This window comes from Rhincodon typus, chromosome 1 (assembly GCF_021869965.1).
Source record: "Rhincodon typus isolate 14 chromosome 1, sRhiTyp1.1, whole genome shotgun sequence".
In the NCBI taxonomy this organism is placed as follows: Eukaryota; Metazoa; Chordata; class Chondrichthyes; order Orectolobiformes; family Rhincodontidae; genus Rhincodon; species Rhincodon typus.
The window spans coordinates 131,795,417-131,813,980 of NC_063332.1; positions in this window are offsets into that span (position 1 = coordinate 131,795,417).

Consider the following 18,564-nt stretch of genomic DNA (forward strand, 5'->3'; position numbering starts at 1 on the left):
CCCGTAGTCTATCCTATTGGCTGGAATAGCTCATGTGATAGAAAAATGTAATGTTGACGCCATAAGACCGTAACACCATAAGAAATAGGAACATGAGTAGGCCTTTTGGCCCCTCAAGCCTGCTCCACCATTCAATAGGATCGTGGCTGATCCAACACTCCTTATATCCATTTTCCTGCCCTTTCCCTGTAGCCCTTGATTTCCTATAGATCAAGAATCTGTCTTAGCCTTAAATATACACAAGGACTCTTCCCCCACAGCTTTCTGTGGCAAGGAGTTCCAAAAAGTCACAACCATCTAAAAAAAATTTTTCCTCATCTAAGTCTTAAATTGGCAACCCTTAATTCTGAGAACACAAGAGAAAAAAAAGAAGAAATCATTTCTTTCCTAAAAAGGTCAGTGAGTGGTGAAGTCACATAAAGTTACATGGTATGGCACAAAATATTCCCCTCAATGAATAAACAGTAACCAAATTCATGCAGAAATCTGATAACAAATGTTTGTGTATAATATTCAAATGTAAAATACTGTACTCAATGTTCATTCTCTTCGGTAATATTGCGTTGACTATGAGGAGCCCCTTTCTTCACTTGATCTATGACTTTATAATGTAGCAAAATTCAAAATTGCGTGTACATTATTGAGGAAAACTTTTTGTTGAGGATCATTCTTTTGAAATGCTCAGCCATACTTGCAAGTACTGGACTGTACAGTTGCCCTGTTGGTAGAATGACTCACACTAATTCTGTAATTTTTGACACTGGGATGGGTAGCTGGAGCTCAGAGAACAGGGCCCAAGCTAGTTTGTGGAGAACTGACGTGCTTATTCTTTTAATTTTGTGTGTAGAGGAAGCAATAGCAGAAGATGAAGAGATCCAGCTTTACGTTAGTCTTATCCCAGTCTTGATTTTATGAGATATTTCCAGATCCTTCTCAGCATGGACACAACTAAAGATAAAATCTTTCCTATGACACCCACTCGACGAGATGTCCTAGCAGACGGTTTGAATTTCTGAGTAAAAGATGGAGAGAATCAGATACAGCTTCAATGATAATAACAACAACTTGTATGCATATTCATTAGGTTTCAGAACAGTCCCATTCTGGAAACTGGCAAAAGTAACACTGTATGTTGAAAAATGAGGGAGCTAGAATCTATTATTAGGCAAGTCTGAACAATGCACATAGAAAAGTAAGATTTGAGTAGAACATGGTGTTATGATAAGAAAATCCTGTTTGACAAATTAATTAGACCTTTCTAAGGATGTAACTAGTAGGTAAATAAATGAGAATTGGATGATGTGAACACCTGGTTTTTAAAAAAGAAAATTCAATAGACAGATGTACAAAAGGATGATAGGTGAGTTAAGAAAGCATGGAGTTTCAAGTAATATACTATCACGGATAAAGAATTAGTTATTGGATACGAAGTGAAGAATACGCATAAACGATGTATTTTTAAGTTAACAAGCTGTGACTAGTGGAGTGCTGCAAGATCAATGCTCTGGCCTCAGCTACTTACAGTCTAAGGTAATGATTCCAGTGAAGGGTAAGAAAGTAACTGATCTAAGTTTGCTGATGACACAAAGCTAACTAAAAGTACAAGCTGTGAGGAAGAAATAGAGGCTACAAAGAGATATAAACAATGAGCAGGTGACAAAATGGTACATGGAGTATAATGTGGGTAAGTATAAGTTCATTCATTTTGTATGTGAGAAGAAATAAAGCAGAATATTTTTGATTAGCATAAAATTTTAAAATATTGATGTTCAGAGAGACTCAGGTCTGCTTCTAGAAGGAACACAGCAAGTTAAAATGCAGATGCAACAATTAAATGTTGGCCTTTATTGCAAGTGGATTAGAGTGTAGGAGTAAAGAAGTCTCGCTACAATTGGTACAGGGCTTTGGTGAGTCCACATCTGGAGTAACGTGTGCGGGTTTGGTCTGTATATTTAAAGAAGGATGTACTTCCACTGAAAGCAATACTAAAATGTTTGATAGAGGAAGGGGGAGGTAATGGCAGACTGTGGGATTTGAATACATAAAGAAGAAAAATGTGGAATTAAAAGTCCATTGATAACCATGGAATCATTGTCAATTGTCATAAAAATCCATTTGGTTCACTAAGGACATTTAGGGAAGGAAACTGCCATCCTTACCCGGTCTGGCCTAGATATGAATCCACACCCACAGCAATGTGGTTGACTCTTAACTACCCTCTGAAATGGGTTAGCAAGACACTTAGTTGTAACTATTGCTAGAAAGTCTCAGGAAAGAAATGAAACTGGGCAGACCATCGACCTAAGCACAGGAAATGACAATGGCAGACTCAGCACTGACAACCTTGTAAAGTCCTCTTTACTAACATTCTCCCCTAGCTCACTTCCCCTGATGAATCAGTAACTTCTCCATGTTGAACAACACTTGGAGGAACCACCGAGGATGGCGAAGTGTAGAATGTACTCTGGGTCAGATCCTAAAGCACACTGCTGCTAGACTGGATCTGCTGCAGGTGATGAGGGAACCAACATGAGGAAAAAATGCACTTGCATTCCTCCCTACCAATCTGCCAGCTTCAGCTGCATCTGCCATTACCAAACTGGTGAGAGTGACAGCCACACAGTCCTTGTGAAGACGACTTCATTCCATGGTAGCATGGTGTGGCACTATCACCATGCAAAATGGGATAGAATTCTACGGATAGATCTAACAACATAAAACTGGACATGCATGGTGCAATGTCACAATCAGTAGCAGCAGCTTTGTACTCAAGCACTATCTATAATCATATGGCTGAGCATATCGCACATGCTATTGCTACCATCAAACTGGGAATCAATCTGGTGCAATGAAATGCAGGAGGGTATGCCAGGAGCAGCAACAGGTACACCTAAAATGCCCCCTTGATCATGACCCCACCCCTGAGCACCAAACCATCATCTCCCAAACCATCCACAACCTCATCACCTCAGGTGACCTCCCACCCAAGGCCTCCAACCTCATCGTTCCCCAACCCCGCACTGCCCGCTTCTATCTCCTTCCCAAAATCCACAAACCTGAATGCCCTGGTCGACCCATTGTCTCTGCCTGTTCCTGCCCCACCGAACTGATCTCCAACTATCTGGACTCCATTTTCTCCTCCTTGGTCCAGGAACTCCCTACCTATGTCCGTGACACCACCCACACCCTCCACCTCCTCCAGAACTTCCAATTCCCCGGTCCCCAACACCTCATCTTTACCATGGACGTCCAGTCCCTCTACACCTGCATTCCCCATACAGATGGCCTAAAGGCCCTCTGCTTCTTCCTGTCCCGCAGGCCCGACCAGTCGCCCTCCACTGACACCCTCATCCGCTTAGCCAAACTCGTCCTCACACTCAACAACTTCTCTTTCAATTCCTCCCACTTCCTACAGACAAAGGGAGTGGCCATGGGTACCCGCATGGGCCCAAGCTATGCCTGCCTCTTTGTAGGTTACATGGAACAATCCCTCTTCCGTACCTACACTGGCCCTAAACCCCACCTCTTCCTCCGTTACATTGATGACTATATCGGCGGCGCCTCGTGCTCCCACCAGGAGCTCGAACAGTTCATGCACTTCACCAATACCTTCCACCCCAACCTTAAGTTTACCTGGACCATCTCTAATACCTCTCTCCCCTTCCTGGACCTCTTTGTCTCCATCTCGGGCAACCACCTAGAAACCGATATTCATTTCAAGCCCACCGACTCCCACAGCTACCTAGAATACTCCTCCTCCCACCCACCTTCCTGCAAAAATGCCATCCCCTATTCCCAATTCCTTCGCCTCCGCCGCATCTGCTCCCAGGATGAGGCATTCCACTCCCGTACATCTTAGTTGTACTCGTTTTTCAAGGACCGTAACTTCCCCCCCTCAGTGGTCGAGAACGCCCTCAACCGTGTCTCCCACATCTCCCGCAACTCATCCCTCACACCCCGTCCACACAATAAGAACCAAAAAAGAATCCCCCTCGTCCTCACGTACCACCCCACCAACCTCTGGATCCAACGCATCATCCTCCGACACTTCCGCCATCTGCAATCCGACCCCACCACTAAAGACATCTTTCCCTCCCCACCCTTATCTGCTTTCCGGAGGGACCACTCTCTCCGTGACTCCCTTGTCCGCTCCACACTCCCCTCCAGCCCCACCACTCTCTGCACTTTTCCCTGCAACCGCAGGAAGTGCTACACCTGCCCCCATACCTCCTCCCTCACCCCCATCCCAGGCCCCAAGAAGATTTTCCACATCAAGCAGATGTTCACCTGCACATCTGCCAATGTGGTATACTGCATCCGCTGTACCCGATGTGGCCTCTTCTACATCGGGGAAACCAAGCGGAGGCTCGGGGACCGCTTTGCAGAGCACCTATGTTCGGTTCGCAATAAACAACTGCACCTCCCAGTCGCGAACAATTTCAACTCCCCCTCCCATTCCTCAGACGACATGTCCATCCTGGGCCTCCTGCAGTGCCACAACGATGCTACCCGAAGGTTGCAGGAACAGTAACTCATTTTCCGCTTGGGAACCCTGCAGCCCAATGGTATCAATGTGGATTTCACAAGCTTCAAAATCTCCCCTCCCCCTACCGCATCCCAAAACCAGTCCAGCTCGTCCCCCATCTCCTACCTACTAACCTCATCCCGCCCCCTTGACCTGTCCGTCCTCCCTGGACTGACCTATCCCCTCCCTAACTCCCCACCTACACTCACCTTTACTGGCTCCATCCCCGCCTCTTCGACCTGTTTGTTTCCTCTCCACCTATCCTCTCCTCTATCCATCTTCTATCCGCCTCCCACTCTCCCCCTATTATTTCAGAACCCCCTTCCCCTCCCCCTTTTCTGATGAAGGGTCTAGGCCCGAAACGTCAGCCTTTCTGCTCCTATGATGCTGCTTGGCCTGCTGTGTTCATCCAGCCCTGCACCTTGTTGTCTCGGATTCTCCAGCATCTGCAGTTCCTACTATCTCTGAAGCTATAAAACTATACTACTTGCATGCCAATGACAGAAGTAGCAAGTGATAGAGTTAAGCAATCCCACAACCAACAGATCAGATCTAAGCTCTGCAGTCCTACCACATCCAGTGAATAGTGATGGACAATTAAATAACTCTCTGTAGGAAGAGGAGGCTCCACAAATATCTCCACCTTCAATGATGGAAAAGCCCCCAGAATATCAGTGTGAAAGACAAAGTTATACCATTTGCAACAATCCTCAGCCAGTAGTGCCTAGCATCACTGATGCCAAACTTCATGCAATTTGATTCACTCCACATGATATCAAGAAATGGTTGGAGACACTGGATTCTGCAAAGGCTGTGGAGTCTGACAACATTCCACAAAAGTACTGAAGACTTGTGCTCCAGAACTTGCCGTTCCCCTAGCCAAGCTGTTCCAGTACAGTTACAACATTAGCATCTACCTGACAATATGGAAAATTGCCTCGGTATGTTCTGTACACGAAATTCAGGATAAATCCAACCTGGACAGTTAACATCCCATCAATCCACTCTCGATCATCAGTAAAGTGATGGAAGGTGTCATCAACAATGCTATCAAGCAGCACCTGCTCAGCAATAACCTGCTCAGTGACGCCCAGTTTGGGTTCCACCAGGGCCACTCAGCTCCTGACCTCATTGTGCTTTCGTTCAAACATGAACAAAAAAGCTGAATACAAGAATCATAGAATCCCTACAGTGTGGAAACAGGCCCTTTGGCCCAACCAGGCCACAACAAACCTCAGAGCATCCCACCCAGACCCACCCCCCTAATCTACCCTATGGGCAATTTAGGATGGCCAATCCACCTTGCCAGCACATCTTTGGACTGTGGGAGGAAACCAGAGCACCTGGAGGAAACCCACGCAGACACGGGGAGAATGTGCAAACTCCACACAGACAGTCACCCGAGGCTGGAATTGAACCCGGGTCCCTGGCTCTGTGAAGTAGCAGTGCTAACCACTGAGCCACCGTGCTGCCCTAAGTGGTCAGGTGAGAGTGATAACCCTTGATGTCAAGGCCATATAGATCGAGTGTGGCAACTAGGAGCCTTGGCAAAACTGGAATCAATGAGAATCAGGTGAAAGTTCTCTGTCAGTTGAAGTGATACCTGCTATTTTGGAAGATGATTGTGGTTGTTGGAAGTCAATTGTCTCAGCTCCAGGACATCTCTTCAGGATAGTGTCTTAGGCCCAACCATCATCAGATTCTTCGTTAGTGACCTTCCCTCCATCATAAGGTCAGAAGTGGGTATGTTCGCCGATGACTGCACAATGTTCAATACCATTCATGGCTCCTCAGATGCTGGACCAGTCTACACTCAAATATCCAGGCTTGGGCTGACAAGTGGCAAGTAATATTTACACCACACGACTGCCAAACAATGACTACCTCCAATATGGGAGAATCTACCATTGCCCCTTGACATTCAATGGCGTTAAAATCAATGAATCACCCACAATCAATATCTTGGGGGCTTATTTTTGCACAGGAACTGAGCTGGACTGGTCATATAAATACTGTGGGCACAGGAGCAAGTCAAAAACTAGGAATCCTGAAGTTCAGTAGCAGCAAGTTGTAGCATCTACCAGATGCATTGCTGAAAGCCATGAATACTTCCACCTCGAAGGACAAGTAGAGCAGACACATGGGAACACCACCACATATACATTCCCCTCCAAGCCTATCATCCTCATGACTGGGAAATGTATCGCTGTTCCTTCATTCCCACTGGTGGAGAATCTTGGAATTCTCATGACAGGTTCATCTTTAGATGAGTGTCTGGGCCTACATTCTCTGGAGATTAGAAGAATGTTAAGTAATCTCATTAAAACATTTAAGGTTGTGAAGGGACTTAATAGGGTAGACACTGAGACATCGCTTCCGCTGGCCAGAGGGTATAAAACTCAGGGACGCAGTCTCAAGATAAGGAACTAAGTTGAGGAGAAGATAGTAGCATTCGCTATCCTAGAGGGTTGCAGATACTGTATATTTAAATACATTTAAAATTGGGAACAACTCATTGTTAATCTCTCAGGGAATCGAGGGATATGGGCAGTGGGTGGGAAAGTGGTGTTAAAATTCAAGGTCAGCCAAAATTGTACTGATTGGTGGAACAAGCTCGATAAGCCATACATGGTCAAACTCTGCTCCTATTTCCTGTGTTCTTGTGGAGCTTTTCATGTTTTAAAATATCCCAAGTAGCTTCACAGGAGTGTTATAGATTAAAATCTGCCACAAAACCACATAAGGCTATGTTTGAACTCTTTAGATCAATCACTTATTTGAAGCATGAGGTTGAGCTTACAGACTTTGCATTGTTAACTTTCTGGTTTCCTAAGCAACCTAAAGCATCCCAAAGTTGCGTTACAGTCAAGTGCAGCTGGAACGAGCAAAAACATGATGGGCTTCTCTCTACTGCTGTAAGGTAATTCCTAATGTTTGTGGCCCAAGTAGTAATGTGTAGTTTAATACTTCTAACACTAATTTATTATGAGTGGTGTATTTAACTATTAAATAGAACATTTGATGTAATCAAGTAAATTAAACAATTTTACAACTGGAATTGAACCATTTGATCTTTTCATTCTATTCACATTTACTTGGGATTTGGATACTGATACATTTGGGAGCAAAATGGTATAGGAAACCCCATTGAGGTGTCCTCCATGTCCAAGAGGGTGGGAGTTCCATACTTATTTTAAATGATCCACCAAAAAAAGGAAGTAGACGTTCATAATAACTAGGTGCTGGTAGCAGAGTGACTCAGCTTTAAGTCACCTGCTGATACAATCCAGTTAGCAACAGGACGAGCTGAAGATTTAGCAACCTCACAGAAGAAACGCTTGTGGCAATCCTCAAAAAGGAACAATGCTTCACACAAATGGTAAAAGCATTTCTGACCTGCTCAGAGATGTGCTGCAACAAAAGAATTAACAACTCCCTGGGAAAGAATTGCTTACTCCAAAGCAGAAAAATGCTGCACTGGGAGGTGACAGTCTATGGGAGCAGTTCAGAGTTCAGTGGTGAATGAACAGACATCAGAGGTTCTGTGACTAAAACATTCGATTGTTGGGCCGGGGAAGGTTTAACATAGCACAGTGATCCAAACTGGAAAGGCAGGAAGTTAAGAAATGACTCACAGCATAGTTTGAGCATAGCAAGAAGGCATCTCAAGGCACAGCTACAGAAACAGGAGTAAAATGCTCCTAGAGTAATATTAAGCTGAGGTCATAAGCTCACAAACGTCACAAAACTAGTATTAGAACAATAAAATTGAATGGACTGAAAACCTAAACTGAACTTCTGTAACAGGGACAAGGAGTTGGAAGCTTTTATTCAGGCTACGGAAAAGACTGGAGATCATTCATAAGAGCCATAGTAAAGGTAGGAACGATTTGTTTGAACCACGAGCAGCAAAATCATTCAATAAAACCAGAAAATCATTTATTAAAGCTACAAATAGTGAGAGTCATACTGTGAAGTTACAAAAAAGGCAGGACTTCTTCATTTTAACTTCATGGAGCACGACTCCTTACTTTTAGCTGCAAAATATGGCAAAGCCCTGTAATGCATCAGCAAAGAGCAGCAGAACTGCTGAAGGTTTTTAAGCTAGAATATAATCATATTAGGAAGAAATGCCATCTGAAATACTATTGTTAGGAATATTAATTTCTTAGGCCAAAGAGAACATATAATTGAACATCTTGGAGGGAATAATTTCTGAGATACAGAATATCTTTCAAATTCAATACTAAGCCAGAAATTGAACAAGTAAATATAGTTCTGTACACAATTGAGAGTATAGCTGATGACATTATAGATCAACAAAGGGTAAAAGAAGCAAAAGATGCTCCTCAAAAAGTACAGAAATCCTTCACAAACGTCAGAAATTTCCTTTGCACTCTCTTCAGGACATTAACATGCCTCTTAAAATGAGGTACCTAGAACTGAACATAATATTCCAAATATGGTCTTACCAATGATTTGTATGGTATAACATTATTTCCTTGCTTTTATACTCTATACCTCTATTTATAAACCCAACAATCTGATAGGCCTTCTTTACAACTGTTTCAACTTGCCTGGCCACCTTCAGAAAATAATGCACTTGAACCCTTAGGTCCCTCTGCTCCTGTAATCCCCTCAAAGCTGTATCATTAGACCTGTATTGTGTCTCCATGTTTTTTCCACCAAAATGCATTACCCCTCATTTCTCTGCATTGAACTTCATCTGTCAGGTGACTGCCTATATTTCCAACTTGCCAATTTCCTGTGAAGTCTCTCAGCATCATCATCATCATTCACTATTCTCCCTAGCTTGGTATCATTTGCAAGTTTAGAGATTTTTCCCTCAACAACCACCTCCAAATCATTTATATAAATCAGGAAAAGCAAGGGTCCCAACACCAATCCCTGGGGAGCACCACTTTCAACTCATCTCCAATCTGAGAAATTCCCATCTATATATATGCTCTGTTTCCTATCATTTAGCCAATTTCCAATCCATGTTACCAATGACCCATCTATCCCAAACACTTCTAATTTGCTAATCAACCTGCCATGTTGCACAATATCACATGCCTTCTGACCATCCAAATATGCATACCCTACCTTCATCCACTGCCTGAGTCACCTTGCCAAACAATGCAATTAAATTTGACAGATATGTCCTGTCCTTGACAAAGCCATGTTGACTGTCCAGTATTAACATATTTTGATCTAAGTATATATTTATCTTATCCCATGGCCCATCAGTTTTCCCACTATTGACTTCAAGCTGACAAGTCTGTAATTTTCTAGGTAACTTTTGGCCTTTTCTTAAACAATGGTGCTACGTTTTCAATCTTCCACTGCTGGGACTACTGTGAAGGTCCTGCATTTCAACCTACTCCCTAACTCCTGAAACTAATCCTGTAAGACCTTCACATTAACCCTCCCAATGAGCCACATGAACCATAGCCATTGGTTGCTCACCTGCCCTTCCTAGAAGTTTATGCAGCTGTTTCATTATGTCCCACACCCTTGCACCTAAGAGGCAACAGACCATATAGGACTCACAATCTCGGCTGAAAACTGGACTGTCTATTCTTCAAACTATTGAGTCACCCACTACTACCACCTTATTAATCCATCTACCAGCCTCTTACTCTCTCTTTTCCTAGAGTAGCCTCACGTGCCATGGTACTATGGTTCTACCTCAAGTCATCTAACCCTGACTCAGTCATGTTGCTCACCAAATAGGCATCTAAAATTTCATAAGCAATAACAGGCGTTGCTGGAAAAGCTCAGTAGGTCTGGCAGCATCTGTGAAGAGAAATCAGAGTTAACATTTCGGGCCTAGTGACTTCCTCAGGACGGGTCACCAGACCTTAAATGTTACCTCTGATTTCTCTTCACAGATGCTGCCAGAACTGCTGAGCTTTTTGAGCAACTTCTGTTTTTGTTCCTGGTTTACAGCATCCGCAGTTCTTTCGGTAGTGTATCTGTTAGAAAACTTTACCGAATATTAGATACAGTACCTATTACTAATTAACTGTTCCAACATAGTAAAATCCCATAACACAGCCCTTGGCAAAAATGCAAATTCAGACATAGGTTCTTATATGCAATTCTCCAATCCAGGAGAAAGAAACATCAAGAGAAAATTCAGAGAGTGTAGCAGCGAAGACACATTCACTGAAACTTGCTGTGTCTTCAAGTAGCCAGTTCTGCACCTCTGTCTTACAACCTTTCTTCAAAAAAAATGACAAAATAACCTATTAAAGTGACAGTAATTGTCACAATAGGTACAGGGTGTGATTAAGAAGGAAAATGGAATGGTATCCTTTATGATGAGAGAAATCAAACATAAAGGTAAGGATGGTATGTTTAATTTATGCAGGTCATTAGAGAGTTCACAGCTCAAATATTGTGTAAAACAAAACAAAGAATGGCAGATTCTGGAGATCTGAAACAAACAAAAAACAGAAATTGCTGGAGCAACTCATTGGATCTGGCAGCGTCTGTGAAGAGAAGACAGAATTAATGTGACAAGTCCAGTGACTCTTCTTCTGTTATCTTTCTGTTTTCAAGAAGAGTCACTGGACTTGAAACATTAACTCTGTTTTGTCTTTACGGATGGTACCAGACCTGCTGAGTTTTTGCAGCAATTTCCATTTTTTGTTTGTTTTGAATATTGTATTTTTGTATGCGGTTTTGGTGCCCTTATATACAGATGATGTAATGAATTGGAGATGGTTCAGAGGAGGTTTACTGGATTGATACCTATACTGTGGGTTGTATTATGAGAAAAGATTGGACAAATTAGGCTTGTTTCCGTTGAAGTTTAGAAGAGTGAGGGGTGACCTGGTTGAAGTGTATAGGAACCCGAATGGTTTTGACAAGTAGACATGGAAAGCTTATTTCCTCTAGTAGGTATGAGTCCAAAGAATGGGGCATTGCTTATACATTGGGGATTCCCTTTATGACAGAGATGATAATAAACATTTGCTCTCAGACAATTGTGTGATTTTGAAACTCTTTGCCTTAGAAAGTGATGGAAATGAGGACGTTGAATATTCTTAAGGCAATGGTTGATAGATTCTTTCTAGGCAAGGGGAAATCATAGGTTCTCAGTGATTGATAGGAATGTATAATTTGAAACACAACCAGATCTCCCATGATCTTATTGATTGGTGGAGAAGGCTCGAGAGGCCCAATATTTCCCCTTCAAAGATTTTCAATGAATTGATTAAATACAATTTCCCTTCCGCAAAATAAGGAAGCTGACTCTTCCTAATTATCTTGAATTTTTCAAAGTGTCAAATCATAAGCTGCTCAAAGATTGATACTAATACCTTCCTCATGGCAGACTTCAAGCTAACTGACTTATAGTTTCCTGTTTTCTGTCTTTATCTGTTCTTGAATAGAGGAATAATATTTGCTACTTTCCAGTTTGTTGGAACCTTTCCAGAATCTAATGAATTTTGGAAAATTAACACCAACACATCTCCTCACTCATTGGCCACATCTTTAAGACCTTAGGATGAAGCCCATCAAGACACAGAGACTTAACAAACCACAATTCCATCAGTTTGCTCTCCTAGTGATTATAATTTCATCATATTTTTCTAAAGCATTCACAGGATGTGGGCATTGCTGGATAGACCAGCATTTATTGCCAGTCTGTAATTGCCTAACAGTCAACCACATTGCAGTGGGTTTGGGTCGCAGGTAGGCCAGACCAGATAATGATGGCAGATTTCCTTCCCTAAAGGATATTTTTGAACAAGATGGGCTTTTACAATAATCAACAATGGTTGCCATTAGGCCAACTTTGAAATCAAGAATTTTTTTTTCTTAAATTCAAATTTCACAATCTACCTTGATGGGATTTAAATCCATGTCCCAGAACCTTGGGTCCTAGGTGACTAGTATACCACTACATCATTGTCTCCTCTCCTGCAAGCTTACTGCTTCCTTTAACCTCTTTATTTAAAAGTATCATCAGGATTTCCACCCGCTCACCACCGCCCCACCCCCCCCCCCCCCCCCCCCACCGTATAGTACAGGATGTATCCTTTATAGTGAAAACAGAAGCAAAATATTTCTGAACTACAGCTACTATTTCCTTATCAGCTGCTGTTCACTCCCTAATCTCCTTAAGCTCTGGAGGAGCTTCACTGACTTTATTTACCCATTTTCTTACTAGATATAATAGATGCTCTTGCTATCTGTTTTTACATTTCTAGCTAGCTTGCTCCCATTCTCTAACTTATTTCTACTGATTAAACTTTTAGTGTTTCACTGTTGTTTTTTTTAATTATGACCAGTTATTTAATATCAAATGTTTCTTATTCCTACATTCTGAACAATGATGATGAATGCCAATATTCATTATGTTGAATTTCTAAGCTCAGTATACTACAGAGGACAGACAACAATTTTTAACTTAGAATATTTCTTATTCCACTTCAGATTTTTGGATTATTCAAAAGAGGTGATGAAAAATTGTTCATTAGATTCCTTTTGTTTGATCTAGTCCTTAATAATTGCAAGCTTACTTTTTGCCATTCATGCATTATATTTGCAATTATTTTATTTAACACTATTCTTTTAAAGCCTTTTAAAAGAAACTTTTAGCTCTTTTTCCTTGTTGCTCCTCTTGTGAAACCTAGTGTTTTCATTTTTTCCTTGACCCCTGTTACCCTATTACTATATGGGAAAAAAAAATCCAGAGCTTTCAGTCTGCAAGGCAAAAGATAATTGCCCAGTTCTTCCAATCTGAAGATTGCCATTGTACCAGCATAGACAGGAGTTCTGAATTGGAATCATACTGATGTTCAGATGATTTTGCAGTAATTGCCTGGGAAATTGAGACTTCCTATGGACAAAATACCCATTGCCTGGAACCCTCCACAAAAGTCTCCAACTCTAAGTTAGACTTCAGAGAACTCCAATTCCATACCTAAATTGTGAGCCAAGCAATTTCAGAGCAATCAAAGCCTATTCTAACTCCTGGTCACCACGGCCACCCCTGCTGACTAACTCCTAGTCTTCCATGGACACCTGAACCCACACACTCCAGATCCGACACCCCACCCATTAACCTGTCCCCTGATTTCCCAAGGAATTTCTGGAGCCAACATGCCATTCCCAAACCAACATTGAATTTTCTGGACCTGACAACTGCATAAAGAACTGACTTATAATTCCCCACAGACTCTTCAGACCTGAGTCTGCAACACCTTTGGCACACACATCCAAATCACAATTCATCCACAAAGCCTCACAGACCTGACCCAAATTCCCACTTCCACACTCCTCCCATCAACTCCAAATTCCAGAATGCCCTTGCAACTACATGAACCTGATACAGGGTACACGACCCATCCACAGCCCCAAATTCACCCTGACCAGACACTCTCCCAAATCTCTCTCAGACATGATACCCACCTTATCCAGGTACCTCCATTACTGGTACCGCCTTGACCTATGACTCCCCATGGACCCCACCAACCTCCTTGACTCCTACCATACCAACAATCCTTCATCCCAAACTTATACAACCCAATAGGACTCACTGTATCTGCCCCACCCACTTACCTGCCACTCTACCCATGCACCCATCTTACATCTGTACCCCTTATTCACATGCCACCTGTACCCACCACCAATGTGGCATCCTACCTGCTATGGACATCATACCCATCTTCCTACTCTACATCCTCACCCACCTGTCTCCGTTCCCCAATTACCTTACACAGTTCTGCTGTCAGTGGCTGTCAAAGTGGCTTTAGATCTTTAAACCACAGAACAAAGCAGCTGCAATCCACTCTGTTTCTGCCTGCATCAATGCCTAGACTTAACTATGCTGCTTCACTCGGAAGGATCCTGCTTAGATGTTCACCTGAGCAACTTCTATGAACTGCACTTTAGTAATCCTTGAGCTGTTTGAGTGACCTGTTAAAAATCTATCAACAAGGATTCTGGGTAATCCAAAATAGAGGATGGGAAAAATTTGTGGCTGTAAGAGCTGTTTTTTTTGGAGGTATTTTCAGTTTTGGAGCTGATTTCCTTGAATTCTAGGAGCAGTAATTATTGTTTTATAAGCTGGTGTATTGTTTTGGAACTTTGGAAAGGAAAAATAAAAACAACGGCATTTTAAAAAGGAGAAAGAGAGACAAAGCAGCGACCATGTGGGAGATAAAACAAATGGAGAAGTAAACCTACACAGCTGTCTGTCCCAGCAGTCAACCTGCACAGCTGACTGCCTCTGCTGTTTGGTTTCAAGTATCTCTAGATATCTGAGTTCATTCTAAGAAAAATACACAAACAGTGATATTCACAACTGACCTTGGAGAAACCTATGTGGGGGTGCTCACAGCAGGAGAGCAGCTAAGGGGCTAGTTTTAAAGTGTAACCTTACAGTTATTTTTGTATATCTTCAATAGTAAGTTGAGTGGGTTATTTTTCAATTATATGTTTTTATTGAGATCTGTTTCTTGATTAAAATTTAAAAATATAAAGCATAGGTACTAAGTTAGCCTGGAACAGTGTTTTTTGAGTTGTAGGACTGGGTTGTTTACTGGGTCTGTAGATTATTAAAGTACAAAGATGGCCTTTAGTAGAGTCATGTGCTCTTCCTGTCAGACGTGGGAGATTAGGGAGAGTTTCCATGTTACTGATGATTATGTCTGCAGGAAGTGTGTTTGGTTGCGAATCCTGTTGGATTGCATGGATCAGTGGGAATGGCAGTTGGAGGCAATGAGAAATTTACAGGAGCTAGGGGGTGTGATGGATGGCAGTTATAGGAAGGTAGAAAAACTGCTGATTCAGACAGGTGGATGGGTTACTTCTAGGAAAGGTAGGGGAGGAAGTCAGGTAGTGCAGGAGCCTCTTGTGGCTATCCTCATCTCAAGCAAGTATGCTGTTTTGGAAAATATAGGGGGTAATGCACTGTGAGGGGAATGTAGCATCAACAGCCAAGTTTCTGGTACTGAGACTGACTCTACTGTAACAAGGGGTACGTCAGGTTCCAAGTGATCAATTGTGATTGGGGACTGTCTCATCAGAGGCACAGACAGATGTTTCTGCAGCTGACAACGAGATATCAGAATGGAGTTTTGTCTCCCTGGTGCTGAGATCAAGGCTATCTCGGAGATGGTGCAAAATATTTTCAAAGGGGAGAGGGACCAGCAGAAGTTTGTTGTACACATTGGAACTAATGACATAGGAAGAGAAAAGGCTGAGTTTCTGAAGAAAGAATATAGGAAGTTAAGCAGGAATTTAAAACGTAGGTCCTCGAGGGTAGTAAGATCTGGATTACTCCTGATGGCACGAGCAAGTGAGGGTAGGAATGAGAGGATAGAGCAGATGAATGCTTGTCTGAGGAACTGGTGCAAGGGAGAAGGATTCACATTTTTGGACCATTGGAATCTCTTCTGGGGTAGAAGTGACCTGTATAAGAAGGATTGATTGCACATAAATTGGAAGGGAACTAATATACTGGTGGGAAGATTTGCTAGAGCTGCTTGGAAGGATTTAAACTAGTAAGGGGGTAGGGTTGGGACACAGGGAGCCAGTGAGAAAGAGAGAAAAGAGATCTGTCTAAGACTGGTGCAGTTGAGAAAAGGAGCACGTCAAACAGTCAGGGCAGCCAGGAACAAAGCAGAGAATGAGGTAGGACTGATAAATTAAACTGATTTATTTAAATGTAAGAGGCCTAACGGGTAAGGCAGATGAACTCAGGGCATGGTTGGGAACATGAGACTAGGATATTATAGCAATAAGTGAGACTGGATAGGCTTGTGTTGTTTCTTTAGAGCAGGGAAGGCAGAGAGGTGACCTGATTGAGGTGTATAAGATTATTACGGGCATGGACAGTGTGGATAGAAAGCAACTCTTCTCCTTCGATAACGGTCAATAACAAGGGGACATAACTTTAAGGTGAAAGGCAGGACGTTTAGCTAGGATTTGGGGGAAAAGCCTTTTCATCCAGATGGTGGTGAGAGTCTGAAATGCAGTGCCTGGGAGGGTAGTTGAGGCAGGAAACCTTCCATCCTTTAAAAAGCACTTGGATGAGCATTTGAAACATTGTAACATTCAAGGCTATGGGCCATGTGCCGGAAAGAGGGACTAGTGTAGATTTAGAGCAAATTTTGTCATTGTGGAATCATGGGCTGAAAGGCTTCGTCTGTACTGTATGATTCAATGATTCTATTATTCCTGTTTCACCAAATCGTATTGACTTTGCCTGACTCAATTGTGATTTTCTAAATGCCTTGCTTTTGCCTCCTTAATGATAGATTTTAAGATTCCTCTGATAATGAACGATAGGCTAACTAACTTATAGTGTCCTACATTCTGACTACACCTTTTCTTAAATAGGGAAATTATATTAGTGACTTTACCGTCCACAAAACATTTCCAGAAATTAGGGATTTTTGTTTCATACATTTAGGAGATGTGGGTGTCTCTGGATGTGTCTGCGTTCATTGTTTATCTCTGATTTCCCTTGAAAAGGTTGTGGTGAGCAGCCTTCTTGAACCACTGCAGTCCATTTGGGGTAGGTACACATACAATGGTGTTAGTGAGGGAGCTCTAAGAATTTGATTCAGCAACACTGAAGGAACGATGATATATTTCTAAATCAGGGTGGTGAGTGGCTTGAAGAGGGATTTGCAGGTAGTGGTGTCCCATGTAGCTGTTGCTCTTGTCCTTTGAGATGGAAGTGTTCATGGGCTTGGAAAGTGCCATTTATGGAGGCTTAGTGGAGTTCTGCAGTGTATTTTGTAGATGTTACACACTGCTGTAACTGTGCATCAATTGTGGAGCGACTGAATGTTTGTGCATGGGATGCCGATCATGTGGGTTGTTTTATCCTGGATAGTGTTGATGTCAAGCATCTTGAGTGTTGTTGGGGATGCACTCATCCAAGTAAGTGGGGAGTATTCCATCACAATCCTGACTTGTAGATGTAGTCAGGCTTTGATGCGTTAGGAAGCGAATTACTCACTGGAAGATTCCAGTTCTCCAGCCTGCTGGTAACTTGGTAACTCGGTAACTCCCAGGTGATGGTGGAGGATTCAGCAATGATAATGTCATTGAAAGTCATGGGGTGTGATGGTCACATTCTCTGTTATTGGAGATGGTCATTGCCTAACACTTGTATCGTAGAATTGTAGAATCCCTACAGTGTGGAAAGAGGCCATTTGACTCATCAAGTCCACACTGACTGTCTCAACAGCATCCCACCCTATTCCCAAAACCCTGCATTTACCACCTATCCCACACATCTCTGGACACTATGGGCATTTTAGCATGGCTAACTCACTTAACCTGCCCATTTTTGACTGTGGGAGGAGACCGGTGCACCCAGCAGAAACCTACACAGACATGGGGGGAATGTGCAAACTCCACACAGACAGTCACCTAGCTGGAATTGAACCCAGGGTCCCCAGTGCTGTGAGGAAACAGTGCTAACCACTGTGCCACCATGTCACCAATGCAAATTTATTTGCCACTTGTCAACCTGATCCTAGATATTTTCCAGGTCCTGAACCTTTCAACATGGATGACATCAGTATCTGAGGAGTTATGAATGGTGCTAAACATTATGTAATCATCAGCGAACATACCCACTTCCGACCTAATGATGGAGGGAATGTCATTAATAAAGCCGAAGAAGATAGTTGGGCCTAGGACACTACCCTGAGGAACTCCTGCAGAGGTGTCCTTGAGCTGAGATGACTGAACTCCAACTACCACAAACATCTTCCTTTGTGTCAGATATGACCCTAATCAGCATTGATGTTTCCTAAGAATCTAACTGACTCATGTTTTCTAGGGCTCACTTATGCCATACTTGGTCAAACATTGTCATGTTATGATGATGTTTTCATGATTGTCGTGGTTTGATGTCAAGGGTAGTCATTCTCACCTCAAGTCTTTTGTCCATGTTTGGATCAAGGCTGTAATGAATGTTGGAAAGTCACTACTAATTGCATCCATTATTTCTACAGCTCCTTCTTTTAAGACCCTAAAATGGAAGCCATGAGGTATAA